Source organism: Jatropha curcas, chromosome 6 (assembly GCF_041381405.1).
Source record: "Jatropha curcas cultivar XTBG-Jc1 chromosome 6, XTBG_Jcur_1.0, whole genome shotgun sequence".
Taxonomy (NCBI): Eukaryota; Viridiplantae; Streptophyta; class Magnoliopsida; order Malpighiales; family Euphorbiaceae; genus Jatropha; species Jatropha curcas.
Window position 1 is genome coordinate 2,299,432 of NC_143156.1, and position 21,571 is coordinate 2,321,002.

Here is a 21,571-nt window from a genome sequence, read left to right on the forward strand (position 1 = left end):
ATTTATAACATTTTTCTTTATTGCTCTTTTGTAATTTTCTTTGATATAATGTTGGTTTAAAGATTTTGCAACTGAGGATTTTTATTATCAAGTTAACTGATACGATATTGATTGATATATTTATACACTTTTTGTCAAAAACATTATTGAGACATTTCATTCTTCATATTTTCTATATTTTATAAAAAAATAAATCATATCATAACTGAATGATGTTATATTTTAATGTTTAGTTAGTACTTTATCAGAAAAAAAATAAATGAATGGTATTATATTTTAGTTTTTATGTTCCATCTTTACATTTTTTAGATTCATGAAGGTATTTTCTCATCTCAAAAGTTAGAAAATAAGACATTTTAAAATTATATAATATTTATTTATTCCAAAATATAAGTCATTTTTGGTCGATTATTTTGTTTCAAAATATAAGTCGTTTTGAGTATTTTAAAGAGTAATAAAAGATAGTTTTTCAATGTTACCCTTATACAATAACTACCTTCACAAGCGTAACTATTTTTATTGAGCTTAGGAACATTAATTGCTTTTTTAATTCTTATGTAAAAAATTTAAATGACTTTTATTTTGGGACGGAGGAAGTAATATTAATTGTCATAATTATGCTACTTTCTTGGAAAATTTTTATGATCATCTTACGATAATCAGATTTTTTTTTTTTATAATAATTTCTTGGAATTCTATTTTTCTTGGAAAATATTTTTCCATAAAAAATTGAATTTCGGTGAATAAATTCATCTTACCTCATAATAATTGATATATTCAATTTTATTTAATTTATTAGATTTCAAAAAAAAAAAAAACTAAATCAAACTATTAGGATAAACCTGCAAATTTTACGGTATGAAGGATCTTATATGCATGAGTTCGGGCCTACAAGATTGTCAAATCTATATTGGTTGGCCTTTTTGCCTATTGTAATATGAGTTAAAATTTCAGGTTGGGACATATTGGGCTGAGCTAAACTCTCGTGCAGGCCCAAGTGCCTATCTTGGATCCAAAAATAATCGTATCGTATCGTGCTATTGCTATCAATCCATTACTTAATAGTGATTTATACTCACAGTATTCTTTTTTTTTTCTTTTTCCGGTATAATCGACTGGTGTAATTTTCTACGGATTGTAAAGCATAAAGGTTTTTAGCGCTTCCAGCAAAGTACGTTTTCAGGAAATCGAACTTATATTTTCACTCTTGCAGGGATTGAAGTCATTTACCACCTCAACCAATGATGAAGTTAGGAATTTTAGAGGAGCACTGCCCTGTCTTTATTAGAATTTTTTAGATGTGACTATTGTGGGTAATGAACATGGAAGGCTTGTGGTAAGATTCTAAATGCTCAAATAATCAGAGATATATATATATATATATCTTAGTTTTGAATTTGATTTCATTCTATGAATACATAAATTTTAAAATATTCAGTAGTATTATAAATTTGTATTTCAATTGTTTATTATTGGTTATTTAATTAAAATTTAACTTCAGAATTCAAATTGATTGAATAAACACATATGATATTTAATTATTCAAAGAAATAGATTTAATATTATAATTAATGATTCTATTTTAATAGTTTTTAGAAAATAATATGAAATTGAATTAGATTGAATTTTAAAATTATAATAACATATTTAAAATTATAAACTAATAATTTTTTCATTGTAATTTCTAATATGTAAATTAGGAAATTATTTATTTCCTATTGAAAGTCATTATATATAATTAAAAAATTATATTATTTTGTTGTTATTTATACTATTTTCTTTTAAAAAAAATTAACCACATATAATAAATTTGCTTATGTAATTATACTATTTTTAGGTGTTCTTTTAAATCAGTATATTTTTTATTTTTCATATGATGTGACAAATATATTTTTGCCCATATGAAAAAATTCTGGCTCCGTCTCTAACCCCAACCAACACTTTGTTGATGGTATTCATTTAATAAATCTAATAACAAATAATTAAAGAAAAAAAAATTATAAATGTCTTTTTACTAAAAAAACAAAATAGTAATAAGGCTAACTAGCTGTGTTTAGTTAATCTTTTATCGTACTTGAAGTACGAAATTTGGGGTTAAGTCTTTTCAAAACAAAATTCGATGACTCATGGCTGAATGGAGCAAATTTTGTATCATATATAACTAAATAGCGGGCCAAAATAGCAAATATAACATTGTAAAGATAGGCCAACCTGTTGAAAAGAAACGACGAAAAGAACAATTGAACATATACATAGAGAAAGGGATGTGGTTGAGGCACATGCATTTGTCCAATTTAGTCAAAGTTTATATTTTTTTGGTTAAAAAAATTATCTCTTTGTTAAAGGTGAAAAAAGAGTGTTTGGTAGACCCTTTTTTTTATCGCCTTTCTAACTTCTTCGTAATTTATTGTTTTGTTTTCATTAAAATTATAAGCATTATGAGGGTTTCTTAAAGGAAAAGAAATGTCATGGTTAAGAGAAGAATATAACAAATTAACAATAAAAAGATGTAGCAATATAATAAAAGAGGAGAGAGCGATGAGAGGAAGAAGACGAAGCTTTAAGATGAGATGAGATTTGAGAATGTTGATCTATTAAGGCTCCGTTTGTTTCTATAAAATAATTTGCATGAAAATATTTTTTACAATTTTTTATTCTTGGTCAAAGGAAAATGACTTCCCATTTTTAACAGTCTAAAACATTTTCCCGATATTAATAAATTTATTATAACCTTACAAATTTTTAATTTGCTAATCATTGGTAGCTATTACTACAACTTACCATTCACCACCAGCGGATACCATCGGCCACCATCATTGGTCATTGCCTACTTTCATAATTTACTTTTTTTTTTTTTGCATTCTTCTCATATTTAACAATAAAATTTTTAAAATAGGAAATTTCTATTATTATTAATGTTTTATGGTCTAATGAGTTAAAATTTTAATATTTTTAACTAATATTGCAACCAAATAACAGAAAAAGGTCATTTGGAAAATATTTTTCAAGGAAAACATCATATGTCTTCCGAAAATAAACGTAACCGAAGTCGTTATATCTTTTCTTCCTCCTTCCATGGATAAGTATAAAATATTTCCTTCAATTTTGTTTTTTGACTATTGCAATAATGGTGTTCATATTGTGTCTTTCTTCCCCTTTTTCCTCCCTCTTTCCATGTATAAATACAATATATTCCCAATATTTTTCTTTTTTGCCTATCAAAATTATGGGACCGAGGAGTATATATATTAATTATTAATTTGTTAAAGTAAATTTATATAATAAGTTACCTATCATACATTATATCATTTCGAATGATAGTTTTAATGTGAATAATGGGCAGTGATTGCATTTTGATTATCTAAACACTAACGACATTAACGGTGAATTTTTTGATTTTTAAGCAACTAAATAGCTTAATTAATAATATAGTATTTTTTATGCTTGAAATATTTCTTGAAATTTTCAAATTATGACCAATTGGATTACATAATTATCTAATTATGATTTATAAAAAATTATTAGATTATGAATGTGAGGTCAATTTTCCTCAGTATTCATACTATGATTTTTATACTTATCAGCAATTGGATTCAACTGAAATAACTTTTACAAGTGAGCAATAAACTGTAATTATACAAATCAAGCGAAGCGCCAAATACGGCACAAGAATTGAGCTCACACACGCACTAAAATGTCCCTCTTTTTTGCTTTACTCTCGCATCGCCTCACTTTTCTCTCTTTCCCACTTCCACTCACTCACTATCCTAAAGCGTCTTTGAAGTTTCTGTGATGATGACTCTCAAATCTCAATGGTTTAGCTTTATATATACTCTTCTACGTTTTATAAAACTCGCCCTTCTACGGCTTCTTGTATCATTGGAATTCTCCATTATGGGTTCTTCTTTATCTTTTTTTGCTTCAACCTCTTCCCAGCGAGACCCTTCTTTTATCATTAATGCCAATGCTGCTTCTTCTCCTTCCTCAACCTCTTCCCAGCAAACCCCTTCCGAGCTAAATAACTATGATGTTTTTATTAATTTCAGAGGCAAAGACATCCGCGACCGTTTTCTCCCATTTCTCTTTGAATCTTTGAAGGAAAAAGGAATCCATACCTTCAAGGATGAAAACCTTCAAAAAGGAACTGAAATAACACCAGCCCTCAAGAAAACAATTCAAGAATCATGTATTTCAATTGTCATATTCTCCAAAAACTATGCAGATTCTCCATGGTGCTTGGACGAGCTTGTTGTGATAAATGAATGCAGAGAAAAGTCGGGGCAAAGAGTTTTGCCGGTTTTTTACCGTGTGGATCCAACTGATGTTCAAGAGCTGAGAGGCCCTTTCGCAAGGGCACTTGCTAGGCTTTTAAAAGATCACAGCGATAGTTCACACAACCTGGGTGGATGGTGCCATGCTTTGAAGACAATCAGCAACGACTTAAGTGCTTTTGTTTCGAATGAGATAAAGTAAAGTTATCATTTTCCCCTGTTTACTTTTCCATGTCTTTTTATTTTCTATTCATCAATAATAGATCAATATTGCGCACACGATAGATGGCTTTTAGTCACGATATCCACTCCTTTGAACTCTCACTTATTTTTATTTTCTTGTTAAAATTCTGTTTCGTTTTCTCCTATTCCTTCAATCATGGGTTTTACCCTCCCAGTTTTTTCCAAACACTTAAATTGATTCTATTCTAGAATATATAAGTTTTGGCTTACTTTTTATTTTTCATATGTGATCAGCAATGACCAAATGCTAGTTCAAAGAATCGTCAATCGTGTTTCAGAGATATTAAGTCATATGCCATCAAATGCTAGTTACCATCATGACAAGTTAGTTGGAATTGATTCGCGTGTCGAGCAAGTAATATCGTTATTGGATGTTGATGTAAATGACAGAAATTGGATAATAGGAATTTGGGGAATGGCTGGTATTGGAAAGACAACTCTTGCTGGTATAGTGTTTTCCCAAATCAATGCTAAATTTGATGCCTACTGCTTTGTTTCAAATGTCAAGGAAGAGATGAGAAAGGAAAAGCCAATTGTCTTGCGAAATAAAATCGTTGGTTCACTATTGGGGGACGAAAATTTGAAAATAGGCACACCTCTTTTAGTTTTAGATGACTGGATTTTGAGGAGGCTGCAACGTAAGAAAGTTCTTATTGTTTTTGATGACGTTGATGATTCACACGATTTAGATCTTCTAGCTGGAAACTGTAGTTTGTACCGTAAGGGAAGTAGAATAATTATTACTAGTACAGATAGACAAGTACTTAAAAATGTTTGTCACGAAGAACATATTTATCAGGTTGAGGGATTAATTTATAAGGAAGCTCTTCAACTCTTTAGCTTGCACGCTTTCCATCAAAATGAACCGAAAGAAGAATATATGCAGCTATCCCGGCAGGTGATAAGTTATGCTGAAGGCAATCCGTTAGCACTACAAGTTTTAGGCTCTAGCCTTTATGGCAAGGAGAAAGAGTGCTGGGAGAGCCAGTTGCTCAAATTGAAAAGCATCCCGAACAAGAGAATTCAAGATGTTCTAAAAATAAGTTATGATGGGTTAGATAGAAATGAGCAGAGCATATTTCTGGATATTGCATGTATCTTTGCGGAAGGACGCATATTTGTAATTGAACAAATAATAGAAAGTCTTGGTTTCTTTGCGAGTTGTGGAATAAGGAGTCTCGCTGATAAATCTCTCATAACCATTTCAGGAGCCCGAGTAGAAATGCATAACTTACTAGAACAAATGGGAAAGGAGATTGTCAATGAGGAATGCAAACAGCCTGGAGGACGTAGTAGGTTGTGGAATCCTGAGGACATTTCTCATGTATTCAAAACAAATACAGTAAGGAGCAAAATTTGCTACATTTTTCTTTTTTTTTTTCTTTTTATATTTGAACAATTGAAATTTGAACTTATTGCTCCACATAATTAGTGATGATTCCAATAGCTTTTATTTTTAAATATTTTATACTCAATTACCTATTTTTATTTGTTGTTCATTTATCAGGGAACTGATAAGATTGAGTGCATTTTGATTAATGAGTATGCTAGAGGGATAAGTTCCAAAACTTTCATGAAGATGCCTAATCTTAGATTACTCATAATCTGGAACAGCTGAGATATTTACGTTGGAGTTTTTACCCTTTGAAATCATTGCCGTTGAAGTTTTGCCCAAATAACCTTGTACAACTTCACTTGCCTCTCAGCCGGCTCAGACAACTGTGGGATGGAGATAATAAGGTATATTTCCTAAACTTCAATATTTGTATTTGGTGTAAATGAACTTATAATAAGATGTAGTTTGATAATAACTTGTATTTAGTTGAGTTAAAATTTATAAAAATGGTTTGATGAGGATAGCGAAAATATATACAGTGAGATTACTAAGGAATATCATAAAAAGAAATAATATGTTTTAATCATTAAACTAATGCTTATTCTTAAATGCATTTCTAAGGAAATAGAATTTTAAATTTTCTTAATGAATCATTTACAACTGTTTTATGTCCAATACATTTTTTACAAATTGGTCTTAATATAGTTAAAGGTCAAATCATTGAATTAAATGAGACTTTTTAATTTCGTCTTAAATTCTAAATATTAGTGACAAGTAATAAAAATTTTGATCAACCAATATATGATTAGTCCAAACTAAAGAAATTCAAATGTTAAGAATATACTTTGACTTATTTAAAGAACATATGATGTGTTAATTTTTACCCTTCTAGCAACAACAAATAGAAACTATCTAGACATAAGTTTATTAATCTTCATACTTTAAATTGGCTTATTTTAATTTTGGTATTTGTACAGATAATTATATTAAAATACAATTTTTAGAATTTATTTTTTGTATTATTTGATTAAATAAACAAATAAGTAAATAACTAATTTTGAATTATAAAATAATTATTTTGTGAGTATTTGGTTTTATGTTTTAGTTATTGTAAATTTAAAATAAATAATAAGAATATTAAAAATAAAAATAAAAATAAAAATAAAAATTATGCTTTTACTAAGATATCAGACTTGGTTACAAGGTACAACAATCAAGAGATTTTCCACCAAGCTATATTCCACATTGATCATTTTCTCAAAAAATATATATATAAGATAAAATTTTTGAGACATGGGAGCCATGGCCCCTGCTAGCCAGTAGCCACCATTGGATGAATAGTGATTTTTTTTTTTTTTTTGATAAATAGCAAATATATGTAAAACATGAAATTTTAATAATTCATATTCTTGCCATTTTTATTACAGCCTTTTAAAAGTTTGAAAATTATGGACCTCATCGGCTCTCAGTCTTTATTGAGAATTTCAGATCCATTTCAAGCCCCAAACCTTGAGGAATTATGTTTGTCAGTTTGTAGAAGTTTCATCGAGATTCCTTCATCTCTTAAATATTCAACCAAGCTTGCTCTCAACTTGTCAAGAAAGTATTCACAGTTAGAGGGCTACACTTAGAGGGCTGTGAAAGTATTCACAGTTTGCCAAGCTTCCTTCAGTTAGAAAATCTTGAGATTCTTTATCTTCAAGGTTGCAGTAAACTTGAAGAATGTCCAGAGCTTCCTTGCAATTTAAGGAATTTAAATTTAAGTGAAACTGCAATAAAACAATTGCCTTCATCAATTGGACATTGCTCTCAACTTGTTGCATTATCGTTAAGCGGGTGTACAAAGCTTCAAAATCTTCCAGAATGCATTGGCCAGTTACAATCTCTTAAACGCATTTATGTTAGAGGTTTGAAATTCAGCACATTGCCAAATAACTTCGGATATTTAAAATCTCTGAAGGAACTTGACGCAATAGGAAGTGGCATAAAAACATTACCATCCTCTTTCAATCAATTGAGCCGATTGGAATGTTTGAATTTTAAGGGATGTAAAGGTTTGACGGTATGGCCTTCTTCGTTGTCCGGTTTGAATAGCCTACAGAAGCTTAATCTGAGTAACTGTGGTATATCAGAAATTCCAGAGAGTATTGGATCATTAGTTTCCTTGAAAGAGTTATATTTAGATGGAAACGATTTCGAAAGCATTCCTGCAAGCATCAAACAACTTTCTCATTTGGAGACTTTTAGGTTGAATGATTGTAAGAGGCTTAGATATTTGCCAGAGCTTCCAGGCACAAGGTTATTTTCTGCATCAAATTGCACCTCTTTAGAATTTGTATCATTTTCGTCCTTTCCCAAAGCAGAAACAGCATATGGCATTCAACTTAATTTTGGTAACTGCACCAAATTGGGTGATAATGTACGTCTTCAAATTGCGGAAGCCCTGTTCTCAGCACCGCAAGGCTGGGAGGTATGTTTCCTTTCTCGAATATTAAATTAATAAAGAAGTCCTTATTTTAAAAAAAAATGTTAATAAAGATTTTCGATGATAAACATCAAAGGAATATTTTCCTAACTTGTGAATTTCATAATTAATTTATGCATTGACAAGGGAAGAGAAATAAACATAATAAAATTAAACTATATATCATCTTACCATAAAAAAAAAATATCACGAAAAGATTTCAATAGCTATTATGGGCGTTTTTTAAAATTTGTGTTTAAATTATCCATTTACTCATTTATCAGCTATTTAAATTCAGCTCTATCGTTAATTGATTATGATATTCTTTAATAAAATATATTTTCATGTAGCAGCACCATAGATTATGTATCCCTGGGGTAGAAGTGCCGCCAAGTATGAAATATCGAACAAGTGGATCTCATCTTTCATGTCAGTTGGAAAAGCCTGATCGTCTTTTGAGTTTTTTTTATGCCGCTGTTATTGATTTCCAAGATTTTGATTTTTATGGATATGGCATTAGAGGTGTTGTGAAATTCCAAGATAAAGCTGGAAAGATTTATAAGTATGAGTATGGCTGTAACTTTGATTTTCTATATTTTGGGCTTCGTAAGTTCCATTCAAAACATGTGTTCCTTGGGTATAAATCTTTTGATCATGAACGGAATTTCACTCGAGTCTCATTCCAGCTTGATCATTTCACAGAAAATAATGGTTTTGTCAGTAGTTGGAGGGTGATCAATTGTGGCATTCATCCTATATATCGGGAAGAATATAGGAAAGCCGAAGTAAGGAATGATTGAAACCAAGAAGGATGGTATCGAGGAGAACCAGACAAGGATACAGTACAGGCGGCGAACGCTGAATTATGGGATAAGAATTCAAGATAAAAACTCTGATTAAGGTCAATTAGTATGACAAATGGAAATTGACAATAGGTAAAGGAATTTCTAGTTTCGTGCGTTTACTTTGGGATTTTGGTTGACTTCAGTTTTCAATTCACAGCATCACAGTATTGGTGAGAATCAGCTTATTATTGGGTGTTACTTGGCTATCAGCACTCATAATAGCTAATCTATTTCTAAATTTCTGCAGTTGTGCGTTGGCATTGTATGTTAAGGGCTTGTTGCAGTTGGTGGAAGATCTTTAAAAGATGTTTGCTTCATTTCAATCGATCTTTAAAACAAATTTTGTAAATTGGTTCAATTATATCAGCAACTCACATAAATATTTTCTTTGGATTTTTGATGCTATATCAGCCTATCCCAAAAAAAAAAAAAAAGGGCCCATCAAGTCTATTGTTTTTCTTTCTTTTTATTTATTTATTTATTGCAAAGTTTCAATACATAGAATAACATTATGAACTATATAATATAATACCCTCTTTAATTCATTAAATTATAAAAAAATTTATAATCATTAACTTTTTATGAAATTAAATTAATTTTTAAAAATATTCTTACATTTAAAAATATTTCTTTGATAATATATAATCTAGATGTATAATTAACCAAAAATAAGAATCTCAATTCTTTATAATTAAACTAATACAATTAGATGCAATTTAAAAATCTTTTTATCATAAATGTATTGTATCCTATGCTCGTCAAGATGGGTAATTAAGGTTGGACGGTAGCAATTAATTTGACTTTCCTATAATATTTTTTTTTTTTTTTTTGAAATTCTATTTTTTATGGTAATATTTTTATGCCACTTGCTTTTGCTTCACGCTCCATCCGCAATTTTAAATCTCCAAAATTATCTGGCAGTCCGTTGAATTTCAGACAATCTGTAACATCAATTCCTTCAAAAGATTTAACTGACAAACACTTTGTGGGGTTGAACTAGACATCAAGTATTGGGATTAAGGATCAACATAAATATTTATTTGATGCAGAAAAAGAAAAAAAGATTGGAATCTCTGGCAGATATCTAAGCCTCATACAATCATCCAAGCTGCGGATAACCAAGTTAGAAAGTTGTTTGATGCTTGCAGGAATGCTTTCGTGTTGTGGTGTGCCCACTTAAATGGGACCCACATGTGTGAAAGTAAGAAAAAAAAATAGGAGTAGCCAGTTCAACAGTGATGGTTTTGAATTGCTGCACATGGGCGGTGCAACTTGAAAGAGTTGTACACGGCATTCCTACGCGTTAACCTGCCTATAAATAGAGGCAGAGGAAGAACGCACAACACACACCAGAAAAAAAAAAGAAAAAAATGTAGAGAGAGCGAGTGTTATCGTTTTAGGATGGGTTTCCTAAAACGAGGGAGAGAAAAATAGTGAGGATTATTTTGGGGTGTTTTTTGGGAAACACTTTGTGTGCCACTATTTTTGTATTACTCTCTTTGTACCTACTATTGTTTTAATAGTGGAAGAATGATTCAGAGTTTGTCCCGTGGACGTAGCCCTAAAAGAGTTGAGGGTGAACCACGTAAATTTCTGTGTGTCCCAAGTTTATTATTCCGCTGCCGTAATTATTTTCTCTTAATTGGTTAAAAGGGCCCAACGAGTGGTATCAGAGCTGATGCCCAACAACTGGTATCAGAGCTGATTCCTAACAAAGTGGTATCAGAGCCGAAGGTTTCGGCAGGTCCAGCCGGTCAGATAGCGGTACCGGATCCGTGAATATATTTTGAAAATAAATATATCACGATGAAGAGAAAATTACGACGAGTCCATTGGTGTTGTCCGCTCGGAAAGACGTTGCAGAATCGAATTAGTGATGAATAGTAAAATAGTAACTTGCGGTTGATGGTGAATAGTTACTATTGGCGTTACTGTTTCTGAGCCTGTCACTGTTAAGCCCAGCACTATTCACGCATAGTACTATTTACGTGTACAGTTACTATTTATGCATCCAGTTACTATTCGAGTATACTGTTACTATTCATGGTCACTATTCACGTATACTACTGTTCACGTATACGGTTTATGTTGGTGATGATATTCTGCGCAAGTCAAAATGGACAAGCAAAATGATCAGTGTAAATGGCAGGAATTACCATATATGGAGAAATGAGATATTTCCTTATGGTAATCAAAATGCATGTGCCCGTGTTTAGTTCAACTAAACCGGAAGACAAGACTGATGAGGAATGGGCTTTTGAGCATGCGTCCAAATCTCAGTTGGCAGATTTGATGATGAAGGTTTCTGTAGCACCTTCAGATATGGTCAGTTGAAGCTCACAAAAGGTTCATTTGTGGTAGCTAAAGACCGAAAGCTGTACGTGATGCATGCGAAACTCTCCCAAGACACTTTGAGTGTAGCGGAGAATGACAGTACAGTTGAATTGTGGCATAAACGACTACGCCACATGAGTTAGAAAACTCTGGCAAGAAGGAACGTACTACCTGGATTGGATGAAGTTCACCTAGACAAGTGTTCTGATTGTATGGCGGGAAAGCAAAACAGAGTAGCTTTCAAGATCACCCCTCCTTCTAGAATGAAGAATGTATTAAATCTGATTCATTCAGATTTGTGTGGACCATTGACGATGTCATATGGTGGAAATCGATATTTTGTGACATTTATCGATGACCATTCTAGGAAGACCTGGGTATACACATTGAAGTCTTCTAAACCTGATTGAGCGATAGACAGGCAAGAAGCTGAAGTGTATCAGGACAGATAATGGTGGAGAATACACTAGGCCATTTGATGCTTTCTGCAAAGAGCATGGCATTCGACATCAAATGACACATCCCAAGACGCCGCAACTGAACAGTTTTGCTGAGAGGATGAACAGAACTTTGATGGAGAGAGTCAGATGTTTACTCTCACATGCAAAGTTGTCTAAAAGATTTTGGGGTGAAGCGTTACTCACAGTAGTTCACCGTTCACTCTGTTTCCCTCTACAGTATGATACTCCAGAGTGAGTATGGTTAGGAAAGGATGTTTCCTATGATCATTTGCGGGTATTTGGTTGCAACGCCTTCGTGATGTCACGACTAGACGGTGTGTATTCATTGGCTATGGCCAAGACCAATGTGGCTATAGGTTTTATGACCTAATCCAGAAGACGATTATAAGAAATCGTGATGCTGTATTTGTTGAAGATCAGACTATTGAAGATATTGAAGCAGAGTGCCAATAGATCTGATGAAGACTCAACATACATACAGAGAGTACCTCCAATAGAACGCAGACAAATTGGAGATGAAGAAACTGTTCCACAAGAACAAGTGCTAGAGTTAGAAAATCCAGAAGTTCCTAATGAAAATGAACCAGATGAAGATTATGGTGTTCATGTTCAACCACCAGCATCGGAAGGTTCTCAAACATTAAGAAGATCTAGTACAGTCTGACAACCATCTACTAGATATCCAGTCAATGAGTATGTACTGACGACTGACGGGGGAGAACCTGAAAGCTTTGAAGAAGCTATGGAAATGAACACAAGAAGAACTGGATTGAAGCCGTGCAAGATGAAATGAAGTCCTTGCATGAGGATGAAACATTTGAGCTGGTGATGTTGCCCAAAGGCAAGAAAGCTTTGAAGAATAAGTGGGTGTTCAGGATCAAGCAGGAAGAACACAGCTCCCAACCACGAGTCAAAGCTAGACTGGTTGTGAAAATGACATCCATTCGGACAATGCTCGGAACGGCCGCCAGTTTTGATCTGGAAATTGAGCAAATGGATGGAAAGACTACCTTCCTAAATGGAGATTTGGAAGAAGAAATATACATGGAGCTGCCAGAGGATTTCGTAGAAAAAGAGGATTGTGTTTGCAAACTGAAGAAAAGTCTGTATGGCTTGAAGCAGGCACTGAGACAGTGGTACAAGAAGTTTGAGTCTGTTATGGGGGAGCAAGGCTACAGAAAGACTACTTCAGATCACTGTGTTTATATTCTCTGCTGATGACTACATTATTTTTGCTCTATGTGGTTGATATGGTGACTGTTGGTCAGAATTCTAGCTTGAAGATACAGCTAAGTAAGTCTTTTGCCATGAAAGACTCGGGACCAGCAAAGCAAATTCTTGGCATGAAGATCGAAGAGCCAAGAAATTATGGTTGTCACAGGAGAAGTACGTTGAGAAAGTACTTCAAAGGTTTAGAATGGAGAATGCTAAAGCGGTTAGTTGTCCTCTTACTAATCACTTTAAATTAAGTTCTAAACAGTGCCCTTCTACGAATGGAGAGAAGGAAGAAATGAAAAAGATCTGTAGGTTGTGCCTTGTGTCGAAAGTCTTCCCGACAAAAGGAGTTCGGGCGGCGTGTCCCGCAAAGTTGTAGCGGCGGTACAAGATGGTGGGCAGATCTAATAGATTATAGCTGCAGGGGGAGCCATGTCGTGACAGTCAAAGCTCAATTCACCTTGGAAAGAATTCCTCCTTCCATTCTATCACTAGATCAGGGATGTGTTGGAGATGAAGCTGTTACAGCTTGAGAAGATCCATACAGGAGAAAATGGATCAGTCATGTTGACGAAGATTCTTTCAAAGGAAAAGTTTGAATACTGTCGGATAGCTGCAGGGATGATGGAGAATATGGCTAATGTTCCCACTTAAGTGTGCAGGGGGAGAATTGTTGTGGTGTGCCCACTTAAATGGGACCCACATGTGTGAAAGTAAGAAAAAAAAATAGGAGTAGCCAGTTCAACAGTGATGGTTTTGAATTGCTGCACATGGGCGGTGCAACTTGAAAGAGTTGTACACGGCATTCCTACGCGTTAACCTGCCTATAAATAGAGGCAGAGGAAGAACGCACAACACACACCAGAAAAAAAAAAGAAAAAAATGTAGAGAGAGCGAGTGTTATCGTTTTAGGATGGGTTTCCTAAAACGAGGGAGAGAAAAATAGTGAGGATTATTTTGGGGTGTTTTTTGGGAAACACTTTGTGTGCCACTATTTTTGTATTACTCTCTTTGTACCTACTATTGTTTTAATAGTGGAAGAATGATTCGGAGTTTGTCCCGTGGACGTAGCCCTAAAAGAGTTGAGGGTGAACCACGTAAATTTCTGTGTGTCCCAAGTTTATTATTCCGCTGCCGTAATTATTTTCTCTTAATTGGTTAAAAGGGCCCAACGAGTGGTATCAGAGCTGATGCCCAACAACTGGTATCAGAGTCGATATCCTAACATTTCGAAACCGTTTCCATCCAAATATAACTCTTTTAATGAAACTAATGATCCAATGCTCTCTGAAATTTCTGATATACCACAATCAACTAGAATAAGTTCCTGCAACAGATTCAAACCAGACAAGGAAGATGGTAATGTTTGTATGCCACTTCTTGTTGCAATGAGTTCCCCCAGAGATTTTAAATCTCCTAAGTTATTTGGCAATCTGCTGAGTTTCAAACAACCACTAACATCAATGCTGTGAAGAGATTGTAACTGGCCAATGCAGTGTGGAAGATTTTCAAGCTCTGTACAACCACTTAATGACAATGTAACAATAACAAGATGAGACCAATCTCCAATTGATGAAGGCAATTGTTTTATTGCAGTTTCACTTAAATCTAATTTCGTTAAATTGCAAGGAATCTCTGGCCATTCTTCAAGTTTTATGCAGCCTTTAAGATTAAGATACTCAATATTTTCGAACTGAAGGAAGCTTCGCAAACTGCAAATATTTTCACAGCGCTGTAAGTCTAGATGATCTAAATAACTATGAAGTTTTTATTAATTTCAGAGGCAAAGACATCCACGGTTTGCTCTCCTTTCTATTTGAATCTTTGAAGGAAAAAGGAATCGATACCTTCAAGGATGAAAACCTTCAAAAAGGAACTGAAATAACACCAGCCCTCAAGCAAACAATTCAAGAATAATGTATTTCAATCGTCATATTCTCCAAAAACTATTCAGATTCTCCATGGTGCTTGGACGAACTTGTTGTGATAAATGAATGCAGAGAAAATTTAGGACAAACGGTTTTACCAGTTTTTTACCGTGTAGATCCAACTGATGTTCAAGAGTTGAGAGGGCCTTTTGCAAAGGCACTTTTTAGGCTTTTACAAGATCACAGCGATAGATCACACAACCTGGGTGGATGGTGCCATGCTCTGAAGATAATCAGCAACGACTTAAGTGCTTTTGTTTCTAATGAGATCAAGTAAAGTTATTATTTTCCCTTGTTTGCTTTTACATTGTCTTTTTGGTTTCTCTTCATCAATAATAGATTAAATGAGAATAGAAGGTACATACATATGGCTTGCGGAGAAAGTGAAATTGTTATTGGACACTGATGTAAATGGTAGAAATTGGACAATAGGAATTTGGGTAATGACTGGTATTGGAATGACAACTCTTGCTGGTATAGTATTTACCGAAATCAAGGCTAAATTTGATGCCCACTACTTTGTTTCAAATGTGAAGGAACAAATACGAAAGGGAACAAAAATTGTTTTACGGGATAAAATGATTAGTTCACTACTGGGAGACAAAAATTTAAAAATAGGCGCACCTCTTTTAGTTTTAGATGACTGGATTATGAGAAGGCTGCAACGGAAGAAAGTTCTTATTGTTCTCGATGACGTTGATGATTCAAACGGTTTAGATCTTTTAGCTGGAAACTGTAGTTTGTACCGTAAGGGAAGTAGAATCATTATAACTGGTACAGATAGACAAGTACTTCAAAATGTTTGCCATGAAGAACATATTTATCAGATTAAGGGATCAAGTAATCAGGAAGCTCTTCAACTCTTTAGCTTGCACGCTTTCCATCAAAATGAACCTAAAGACGGATATGTTGAGCTATCCCAGCAGGTGATAAGTTATGCTCAAGGTAATCCATTAGCACTAAAAGTTTTAGGCTCTAATCTTTATTGGAAGGAGACAGAATATTGGGAGAGCCAGTTGCTCAAATTGAAAAGCATCCCGAACATGAGAATTCAAGATATTCTAAAAGTGAGTTATGAAAGGTTAGATAGAGATGAGCAACGCATATTTCTTGATATTGCATGTTTGTTTCGAGGAAGACAAATCACTGAAGTTGAAAACTTATTAGAAAGTTTTGGTTTCTTTGCGACAAGTGGAATAAGGAGTCTTGTTGATAAATCTCTCACAGACATTTTAGACTTTACAGTATCTATGCATAACTTACTGCAACAAATGGGAAAGGAGATTGTCAATGAGGAAAGCAAACAGCCTGGAGGACGTAGTAGATTGTGGAATCCTAGGGACATCTCTCATGTATTCAAAACAAATTCGGTAAGGAGCAAAATTTGCTACTTTTTTTTTTTTGTTACCTTTTTATATTTGAATTTTGGAAGGAGTGTAACTCTCCTGATAGCTATAGTTAAATATTTTATTTATTTGAGTTTAATTAATTTTGAAATCACCACTCCACAAAATTAGAGTTAGAGATGATTCCAATAGCATTTATTTTTAATATTTTGTGCTGAATTGTCCCTTCTTTTTGATACATATGTATAGATATTCATTTCTGATTTGTCCCTTATTTATCAGGGAACTGAAAAGATTGAGTGCATTTCGTTTGTCATGTCTAAGGTTGAATCTATAAGTTCCACAGCATTCATGAGGATGGCTAATCTTAGATTCCTCTCTATGTATGATCATTACAGCTCAGAGAGAAATATCCTTTCCCATGGCCTTGATTTTCTTCCGGAACAGCTAAGATATTTATCTTGGTATTTTTGCCCTTTGAAATCTTTGCCATTGAAGTTTTGCCCAAATAATCTTGTAGAACTTACACTTGCCTAGCAGCCAGCTCAAAAAACTGTGGGATGGAGATAGTAAGGTACTGCGTTTTTAAAAGTTTAGCTATATTTCCTAAAGTTGAATACTTTTCTATCTGGTGTAAATGAACTTCAAGTATAACATAATAAGATGGGATTTAATTGAGTGAGATTTTATAAAATTGATTTAATGAGAGTGAAAATTATTATTTCTTTTCCATAACAAATATAAATTAAACATTAAATTTTAATCATTCATATTCTTGCTCTTTTTATTACAGCCTCTAGGAAATTTGAAAGTTGTGGACCTCAGCGGCTCTAAGTCCTTGATTAGAATTTCAGATTCATTTGAAGCCCCAAACCTTGAGGAATTATATTTGGGAGGATGTGAAAGTTTAGTTGAGATTCCTTCATCTCTTAAATATTCAAGGAATCTTGCTTGGCTAGAGTTAAATGGCTGTGTAAGCATTTCCAGTTTGCCAACCTGCATTCAGTTAGAAAATCTTGAGTCTCTTAATCTTGAAGTTGCTTAAAACTTGAAGAATGTCCAGAAATCCCTTGCAATATAAGATATTTATATTTTTATGGAACTGCAATAAAGCCTTCATCAATGGGAAATTGTCTGGTGGAGATCATATTCACTCTGGTACCGTAGTTTTAATTGCTTTCAACTTGTTGAATTGCACTTGTCGGACTGTAAAGAGCTTGAAAATCTTCCCAGCATTGGCCAGTTAAAAAGTCTCAAGCATCTTATTCTCATCAGATGCTCAAAATTGTCTTGTCTTCCATAAAGCATCTGTCAGTTTAAAATCTCTTGAAGGAATTGATGTTGCAGATTGTTTGAAACTCGAGTAATTGCCAAATAACTTTGGAGATTCAAAATCTCTGCGTAGGCTTAAGGCAAAAAGAAGTGGCATAAAAACATTACCACCTTCTATCAATCAATTAGGCAAATTGCAATATTTATGTTGCAAGGGATGTGAAGGTTTGACGAAATTGCCTCCTTTGTCCGGTTTGAATTGCCTATGGCAACTTCATCTGAATAAGTGTGGTCTATCAGAAATTCCAGAGAGTATTGGATCATTACTTTCATTGGAAGAGTTACATTTAGATGGAAACAGTTTTGAAACCATACCTGCAAGCATCAAACAACTTTCTGAGTTGAAAGTACTTGATTTGAGTGATTGCAAGAAGCTAAGAAATTTGCCAGAGCTTCCATGCTTAATGTCTCTTGTTGCATCCAATTGCACCTCCTTAGAATTTATATCATATCCTTTCCTTTCCCTAAAAGATCAAGATGAAGAAGCATTTGTAAAGTATATTTATGTGAAGCATGGTGAATATCTTGATTTTCGTAATTGCATCAAATTGGGGAAAGATGAATGTATCAAAATTATGGAAACTGCTCTGTCTGGATGTCTAAACAAGAAGGTATGTTTCTTTTCTCTAATGTTACAATTAATGGAAAGGTAGACATAATAAAATCGATGAACTATTTATTTTCATAATATTTATCAAATTTATTTTCATGGAGCAGAAGTTTAGATTATATATCCCTTGGGTGGAAGTGCTGCCAAGGATGAGATATTGGACAAGTGAATGTCATCTTTCATTCAAGCTGGAGAGGGATGATATTTTGGGTTTCTGTTTTTGTGCTGTTATTGATCCCCAACTTCTTAATTCTCATAGAAGTTCGATAACATGTCTTGCGAAATTGGAAGATAAATCTGGGAAGATCTATGACTTTCATTTCACAGAGATTGAGCTAATGAGTAAGGAGTTAGATTCAAAACATGTGTTCCTTTTGTACAAAACTCTCAACTGTGAGTGTTTCACTCAGGCTTCATTCCAGTTTGCTATTGAAGACTATGATTACAACACAGCCAAATATGTTCAAGTTAGCAAGGGGATGATTAAGTGTGGTGTTCATCCTATATCTTGGAAACAATATAGGACGCGGTTGATTTCGAAACTAGAAATGATTAAAACCAAGAAGAATGGTATCGGGATTCGTGAATAACCAGAGAAGGATGATTGTGGAACACTGAATTTTGGAAGAAGAAATCAAGGCCAAAATTATAATTAGTAACCCAAAATGGATGTGGCTATGAAACTGAAAATGACATTAGATAAAGAAATTTCTAACTTTGTGTTTTCTTTTTGGCATTTTGCTTGATAGCTTTCATAATTGTAATTTATTACCATTTTTTTGCAGTTGTTCATTAGCAATGGATCCTAATGGCTCGTTGCAGTTGGTGGAAGATCTTTAATCATGCTGTGTTGGTGCCTAAATGCTGGTGATTATTTACTCTCATCCTTATGTCTTTGTTTTGCTGTTTTGAACTTTTTGTGCATAATTCATATTAGACCCTCAAGAGGTGTTTGCTTCCTTTTGAAGTAGACTCTGAAAATTAGTTAAATTATACCGGGAAAATCAAATTCAGTTATGACAGAAAAAAAAAAAAAAAAAAGAATGAAGAACGGAAAACTAAGAAAGAACACCAACATATAACCAATAGAATCAATGTTAGAACAGCTATCAATGTATTATTAAAGGTTATATTATATTGACTTCCATTTTTTTTCCACTTCTCTGATTGTGATGTCATTGAACTGTAGAATTATTGACCTAGGAATCAACTTATATTAGACAATTTACATCTTTTGTTATTGCAAATGATATGAACATGCATGCTTTGATCATATTCTATTTTAATTGTATTTTTTCCCAAATCTAATAATAATTATTTTTTTCTCCCAAATTCTATAAGCTCTCTTTTATTTTTTCACACGCGGCCACCAGTGGCTGCCCATTTTCTTTTTTTTTTTTTTTTTTTAAATAATACTTAGATTATATTTTTTGATACAGATTTAAATTATTGTTGTCAAAATATTGAAATTTATTGTTGTCCATATTTTAGGATTTTGTTCTCAGATTTAATTCTGAGTTATTTTGTCACCGTTATGATGATTTTGTCTAGGACATTTTGTTATTTTGCGTAAAGAAGTGCAAATTATTTTAAAATGAGAAATGATGCCCTTAAGCTTTCTTTTCTACACCTTTGTTCGTGGTCTTCCTCCTCCCACCACCACAAATTAGCCCAATTTTACTCGATCCACTGCCAGAAGATGGTCCTGCCTTCTTGGGAACTGTGAATGTTTGGAGGCTTGAAATTATTCCAAGAAAAAATATTTATCAAAAGATAAAGATCTAACAAATGACTTGGTTTGTGCAGATTGTTCCTTCTCATTTTCCTTCACAACGCCAATCAACAAGGACCCATTTACTCCTCCTCAGTCTCTACTATTTGGGAAAGCTATAACTAGACTTCGCCGCCGTCATATAGTCCGCCCAGTAGCACGCCACAACTCAGGCTTTATAAAACAACAAAACCACTCTCAAATAGACTTCAAACATCTCATTCTATGCTGCTGCTTAGGAGGAAAAAGTGAAAAAATAAATGTAACCCACATACCTTTTGAATAGAAAGAAGCCACAGTGTGGACCTTCAAAAGTATGAAACTACAAGAGTCCAAGCCCAAGTTCTGACGGTGACTTTCCAGGTCTGTGAATGCTTAGCCACTTCGTCAAAGGTTTTGTTTTTTTTTTTTTTTAAATTTTTTGTATTTTTGTTTTTCATTTTTCGGTTTTGGATTGTAATGGTGGATTGTGGTTTCAAATCTTGAAACTTAGTTGAACGGTGGATTGTAATAGTGGCTTGGATTTGATTTACTAGAAGTAGGAGTTTTATGGAGTCTTTTACTTTTGATAGTTTAGATTTTTCAAATGTATTGATTATTATTATTTTTTAATCTGAATAGTTGTAGAATCAGAAATGGAGATTTGGAGAGACAGAGGAGAAAAGGGGGGATAGTGGTTTTAATTTTTATCTTACGAAAAAAGGTGTTTTGGTCCTTCGCTGGTAAATTAACAAGGCAAAAATCACTGTAATCAGACAGAAGGACTATTTGATGAGACGGAACTAAATTTTGGGGATAAAATATTTAATATACAAAAATATAAGAATGAAATAATTAATTTTTTAAAATTTCATGGACAAAATAATTATTTTTTCATCGTTTATTGTCGATTTAAAAATTCTAAAACAGTCGAGGGTAAGAGTTGTAAAAAATTTAGTAAATCATATATATATTGATTTGCTATTATTTTCTCGTTCTTTATGTTATAATAACTGCATAATAATACTCGGTCATCCGCCATGTACATAGTTCAGAGGAACTGTTCCAATGTGGTCTTCATTTAAAAATGGAGAAAAGGTCACGATATTGTATAAATAAATAAATAATTTGAGTTTAATATTTTTAAAAATAAAAAATTAATCAAGGATAAAATCTAATTTACACCATAACCCATCCCTTTTCTTTATTATTATATTCCTGTCTATCATATTAATTTATGGGAATTAATATTTCCTTTCTTTCTAAATTTAATTTGTAACAAAAGCAATTATGAGAATATTATTTATTTATTACTAGAATATCAAATGTGATCAAAGATAGGCTCAAAACTTTTCCTTCTAAAAAAAGACTTCTATCGAAAAAATTTCTCTCTGCAACATTGTTTTCTTTGTTGTCATTAAACAAAATGTATGTTT

General features: G+C 33.1%; 2 pseudogenes across 2 annotated transcripts; both read left to right on the forward strand.

The window, feature by feature from the left end:
• Positions 1-3,755: 3,755 nt before the first annotated feature.
• Positions 3,756-9,544, forward strand: LOC149495241 (TMV resistance protein N-like; annotated as a pseudogene). Its single transcript, XR_016321244.1, has 5 exons — positions 3,756-4,469; positions 4,749-5,856; positions 6,022-6,254; positions 7,278-8,320; positions 8,668-9,544. The product of XR_016321244.1 is annotated as a TMV resistance protein N-like (transcript).
• A 4,815-nt stretch (positions 9,545-14,359) lies between these two features.
• On the forward strand, positions 14,360-20,727 carry LOC149495242 (disease resistance-like protein DSC1; annotated as a pseudogene). Its single transcript, XR_016321245.1, has 8 exons — positions 14,360-14,528; positions 14,845-15,370; positions 15,441-16,467; positions 16,726-17,017; positions 17,237-17,441; positions 17,749-18,386; positions 19,171-19,252; positions 20,192-20,727. The product of XR_016321245.1 is annotated as a disease resistance-like protein DSC1 (transcript).
• Positions 20,728-21,571: the final 844 nt, after the last annotated feature.